We start from the raw sequence: 6,000 nt of genomic DNA, 5'->3' as shown, positions 1-6,000 counted from the left end.
CCAGACCAGCATTCAGTTTCCCTCACAAAATCAAAAGCACATGCTGTCCCTTCGTTAACACCAGAATTCATCCATCCATGTTAGAGAGGGTGGGGAAAGAGAAGAGGAAAGGTTTTTATTCTCCAGTTGTCAGGCTTTTCACCTTTAACAGATCCCCTTTGAGCAAGTAGTGCAGAATCCTGCCAAAAGCTGCTGTAGTGCAGCTTCCTCGCAGAGTTGTTCTGTTGCCTCCTCTCTCATTCAGGCTCAAGTGGGGATATTTTGTTAGATATCCCCATAGAACTGGTTTCAAGCTTTTGCTCTCTATTTTGTTGGGGCAAGTCTCTATTTTTAATTAACGACTTTTATGACAGTTACTCCCGTTACTCTGTTGTTTCTGCCCTGTTACATACAGTGTAAATAATTCTAAATAGGACTATTCCAGCTAGCATGAATCTTGGCAGAACTGGCAATATTAAGGAGTTGTGTGTCTAATGCAACACATATTTGCATACATAGAGATCTGAAACCCACAGAAGACAAAAGAGAAGAAAAAAAGACAAGAAGAATCCCACTGCTGATAGAGCAGGGCTTAAGCAAAGAGACGTGTGTGTGGCACACTGAACTGTCTTGTGAGCTCAGAGGTACCGTCAAGTTAGTGCATATTAACAGCTCATGCCTCAGCTGACCTGCAGAAATTGTCAGCATGTATTGCTTTGGTTTTGCTATAGGCAAAATGGGCAAGTTAGCTTAGCCTTCCCTCCTGTCAGAACAAGTCACGTCACCACATCTTTGCTGCAGGCTAAGAGCCTGTTCATCCCCATGTCCACAGTTGCCACAGTGCAAAGGATACTTGCTAAACCCTGCTAACCTAAATCTCACTTCCAAGCCTCACACCAGGGAGATGCTGCAATAGCAATATTTGTTTCTTAATCATAGGAAAGTCACCAAAGCAAGTAATTTTCAGCACCATATAAAAAGCTGACTTGCTATGGATAAGAATGGAATTGTTTCTTCAAAACATTAAATCCATACTGAGCTAGTGATCAAACAACTGAAAACTAGGAAAATAAGCAGGTTGTGTAATCTTTTTAATAGCTTTTATTAAAAAATGTCTCAGCACAAATAATTCTTCTACAGCCCCCTGTTAACCCCTGTTCATAGAGCTGAAGGCAAGTGTATCTCAGAACTGGTGCAGAGGCATTGCCCTCAGAGGCTGGGAACACCGGCTCCTGGCAAGAAGCAGTTTCAGGTAGGTCTGCGCAAGTGTATTCCTGGAATTTTATCTTCACCTTGCTTTCTACGTCATTTGCTTTCCCACAGACAGGTTCCTTGAACAGAAAGATCTTAAGGAGGACTTCTGGAAGAAAAGGTGTTTTATTTAAATGGAGAAACAAAGAAACAATAACAGAAACACAAAGGAATGATCAATGACAGAAAAAAGTAACAATACGTGGTGCTGGCTGCTTGTCACTCTGCACTCCAAACTAACTTCTCTGCTCCTTGTTTACTGTTTCTAAGAGTTAGATCATCTCCCACTCCTCTTATTTCTCAAATGCCTCCACCAGAAACTGGTTAGGAGAGTTCCTCCATTTCTCCTCTAACTTGCAGTGGTTCCCACAGGAATTTGTTGTCAGCCGTCTTATCTTTGTCACAGCAAACAGTCCCACCTGCAAAGAGATCCAGCTACCATCTCCAGGCACTTTTTTCACACATCTCTACTTGGTCAGAGTCATTTCATTGAGCTAGTGCCCTCATAGTAACTTAACAATCAACTCCAGTTCAACGTGGCTGAAAACCAGGATTCTTAATTTCCTTTGTGTTCAATCATTTCTTGACGTCTACAAAGATCGCTGGTCTCTTAGGAACTGGGCAAGTATGACTGCAAATCTTCATATTCTGTCAGTATATGAATCTCACAAACTTCTTCTGCATATACTCCATGATTTAACCTTTCCTAGTAGCCACCCTTCCATCCATCACGCTTTTGCAAAGTTTAGCCACCCCCATTTTTGTCATAACCCTTTCTGTTGCCTTAATTGCACTCATATGCATTGAAAATACCGCTATGAGGATCACTTTGCTGGGCTCTCCAGTTCACTATATAATCTTTTTTTTTTTTTTTTTCCCAAGCAGAATAGACAAATAGCCATATCTGGTATTTTTGCATAAATTTGCTTATATAAAAGTTGGCTTAGAAATAGAATATCTGGAAAATATCAAGGGGTAACAACGGCAGGTACAAAGTAGTACATCATTCTCCATGAGGCTATACAAGCTCACGATTATGACACCAAAGAAGCAAGGGAGAAAAATAGTCATTTGTTTCTAACTAGAAAAAAAAAAGTAGAAAAGTAATTAAAATAGTCTATAATATACAAATTCAATCATTAGTATCAGGAAGAAGAAAACAACTCCCATCTAGATTTCTCAAAATACTCATAGGAATAAAGTAGTTAAACTGTTATCTTAACTCCACAGAAGATAAAATTTACCCTTTTCCTTATTAATTTATTTGCCCTGAGACAACATTTCCAAAAATTACAGAGTTGTGCTTCAGAATTGTGCTAGAAGCCATGAGCCAATTCTTTAATGTGCATTTGGAAATAATGGAAGGAATAAATTATTAATAACACATACAATGCAGGGGGTTGTCTGACTGATAATGGCCTGGGAAAGGAAGAGTTTTATTACATTAGGGAATCAAGTGAACTCCAATTAGTTTAATGTTTAAAGCTTTAACAATATTTTCTAGTTCTCCACCAATGCTGCTTGTAGGTATAGCTCTGTTTTGGTGAAACCATATGAAGAAAATTTTTACTTAAGGGATTAATTTAGGGCAGAGATCCGTGATCTGTTCACCAGAACTTTTTGTGGGTGTGCCTACAGTCTGACTATTTTCTGAAGCATGGGTGAGAAATACCAAAGATTCTTACAGAGAATGACTTTACTTGTAGCCATTACAGGTAAAATCACTGCTAAGATTACAGGATTGAGCCCAAATTACCATCCAACAACATTTTCAACATTTTCAGGAGGGCTACTCCTAATGATTTTCTTTTAATGAGCATCATTAGTGTGTTGTCAAAGCAGGAAGTACACAATTTTACTCAAACAGGCCTTGGGCGGAAAAGAAGTCATATGAACGTGAAGTGTGTGGTAACAAAAATTAAAGAATGCTCATTAGTAATTGAGCCTCAGAAGATAATGAAGACTTTCAGCTGTGGTGCTATACTTTTCTTCAACCAAAATTAGCACTGGCCTCCAGAAAGGTTTGCTTTATATTAAGCAGCACTTTAAATGTAGTCTGCATGGGCAAACAAAGGGGAACAGTACTTACCGCTTGCCAAAGAACTTAAATGCAGTTATCGCCATTCATTACATGTCTCCACTGGCCCTCTCCCCACCTCAAAAAAAAAAAAAAAAAAAAAAAAAGGAAATCAGAACAGAGGACATTCACTGCCCGCCCGCTGGAATCTTATCTGCCAGAAGTCAGCCTCGCCATGCCGCGAATTACCAGTGAGCATACCGCTGAAGAGGAACAAATCCACAGCACAATGCTCTCCCAAACACAGCTGAGATAAGACTTATCCCAGACTACATGTACAACAGGACTCGCTGTTGGAGAACAGTCAGGAACCCCATGTTCTGGCACCAGTTTCCTAGCCCATAGCTCTGAGCCAGGCACTCCCACATCCTCGCACCACGCCAGAAGTGTCCATACCTTGGACCAGAATCTTTAGCAGAGTGTGAGAAGCACCTGAGCTGCCAGCTCCTGATGCTGCAACTACAGCCTTCCTGGCATCTAATGCAATCAGTTCTTGAGTTATGCTGGAGCAGGGTCTGCCCTTCGATTTGGAGTCTTTCAAAAGCATGCTGGCAGGAAGGAGAGGGACTCTCTTAGCAGCTCAGCAGGTAGAGCTTAGAAACACGGAGAGTCCTGAGGATGACACTGAATCCCTATCTCTCATGTCCCAGGGAATTCCCTTTGTCACCAGGCCAGAGGCTAGGTGAGAGGAATGCCTTTCATTGTGCCGGCTGAAAAGCTGTTATTCTGAGACAAACTAATCCACATTCATTGGGCCAGGGGAGCAAAGCATCATTTTGCAATGCAGCAATTAAGGTACATGGCTGGGAGCAGAGAAATTTGAATTTCAATCCCTGTTACAAGACTGCTTTTATAGCCGATTACCATAGAGTATTAAAGCACACAGCAGTCAAGCATTAAGAGCCAGGAGCAGAAACCAAGTGAGCTCCCTAATAACATATCCCAAACCATCCATTACCCTGGATACCAACAGGACACAGACTTGGCCATCCTGTGCTGCTGCATTTTTACTGCTATTGATACTCAAGTTACCTGGTACCATTTCAGTGTATTTACACCTGCTGCAATCATATCTATTATTAAAGACTGTCATGCACCCATGTCAGCAGAGTTTTTCTTCCCAGTCCTTTCAGAGGCACTTGTGGAGCCTAGTCTTGACTAACTCCTTTTGACAAGGGTATGCAAAACTGTCTGTCACTCCATTTCTGCCCATTCCCATCTATTGATACACAGCCTATGCCCTTTTTCACACCTTCCTCTGGTCTCTCTAATTCTTTCCCATGCTTTATTCCTCTTCGTAGTCCTGGGTGCCTTCCCCCCTACCATCCATGCTCCATTTCTCTTCCTTTAGTAATTTTTTTGCCCTTTCTTACCTCTTCTTTCCTTTCCCTCCTTTTTCAACATTAAGAAACATAACACTTCATTCTTCTTCATATATTTATGAAGAAAAAAAAGGACCAGAAGAACCGAGGAGGAAAAATAAAAAAGAGAGGCAAAAGTCATTTCATGGCTACTTAACAACAGAAGGGCTGTCACAAGGTTTTGATCAGAACAACTGTTTTCTGACAGTTTTTGTGTAGTATCTCAGGAAAGAGACCTTCAAGAGCAAACAATGCAAAAAAAAAAAAAAAAAAAAAAAAAAGTATATTATGCAGACCTCAGTGGCCTTGCTGGTTTCTTCTTCTTCCTTGCATTGAGAATCCTTGGCCATTTTTTTGAAATCTTCCTTGATTGAATCTGACAAACTTTTCCTCTGTGTATTGATTTCTACTATCATCGTCTACCTGAATTCCAGCCAAGTTGAAGGTGGGAAGATTTTAAAGGAATGCCAGTACAACTGTTCCCAAATTCCCTCATTATTATCTCAGTTTAAAACAATCCAAGCCTCATACTTGTTTTTTAATACATTTTTTTTTCCTTGATTACTATCGTATGAAAGGCCTAGACAAACAGCAAAACCAGGAAAAATGAAAGCCATCAGGGTGGAACAGTTGCATGGTACACTGAGTGCACTGTGATCTTTGGTGGGATAAAGATCAACATGACAAGCTTTCAGCTGTAGCAATCAGTCGATACTTTCCAGACCATCCCTGCGGTGACAAAGACAGAGGCATTTTCAAGTTGTAATTGAGATTAGCCTCGATACATACAGTTGGAGCCATGCCGGTGAACTTTGCTAAAAGGCTGACTATGTAAACTATCCATCACTCAATTTCACATGAGCAGTAATCTAATGACACCACAAAAATCTCACGATGTTCCTTGCTCCACACGTCCAGCCACAGCAACAGCCTCCTGACAGAGTGCTTCAGCTGCAATACCAGAGGGTTTGCCTTCCAAGATCTGAAGCGCTGCACGGACCCCGCTTAAAGATAGGCATTATTCCCTCTCAGGGTGTCAAAGTCTTGTACAACGCTCAGCCCTGTAGTCTGGCAGCACTTTTGCTCTGATCCAGCTCTCTAGATCTGCAGTCACATGCCCATTCCGAGCCCATGCATACTGCTACTGACTCCAGCACACTTTGGACGAAGCCCATAAAGATGGGCAAGATTGCTCCTCATGGATAGGAATAAAATATTTTGTTTGTTACTACTAAGCTAACCACAACAAAAATAAATAGTTCTCTTTCATGTGGTGATGGAACAAAGCAATCATGCTATATCCCTTTTTTTAATTATTAGGTTGAAAGATTC

General features: G+C 41.0%; 1 long non-coding RNA gene across 2 annotated transcripts; it reads right to left on the bottom strand.

Moving 5' to 3' along the window:
* Positions 1-1,072: 1,072 nt before the first annotated feature.
* On the bottom strand, positions 1,073-5,538 carry LOC119716758 (uncharacterized). Of its 2 annotated transcripts, none has more exons than XR_011808962.1 (3): positions 4,681-5,538; positions 3,320-3,386; positions 1,073-1,339 (listed from the first exon to the last, which is right to left on the bottom strand). It is a non-coding gene; the product is annotated as an uncharacterized lncRNA (long non-coding RNA). The 2 variants fall into 2 exon arrangements; XR_005265365.2 differs by having other exon boundaries at positions 4,965-5,538.
* Positions 5,539-6,000: the final 462 nt, after the last annotated feature.

Source organism: Anas platyrhynchos, chromosome 4 (assembly GCF_047663525.1).
Source record: "Anas platyrhynchos isolate ZD024472 breed Pekin duck chromosome 4, IASCAAS_PekinDuck_T2T, whole genome shotgun sequence".
Classification (NCBI taxonomy): Eukaryota; Metazoa; Chordata; class Aves; order Anseriformes; family Anatidae; genus Anas; species Anas platyrhynchos.
The sequence above is the reverse complement of the archived record's forward strand: the minus strand, read 5'-3'. Positions and strand labels throughout refer to the sequence as shown.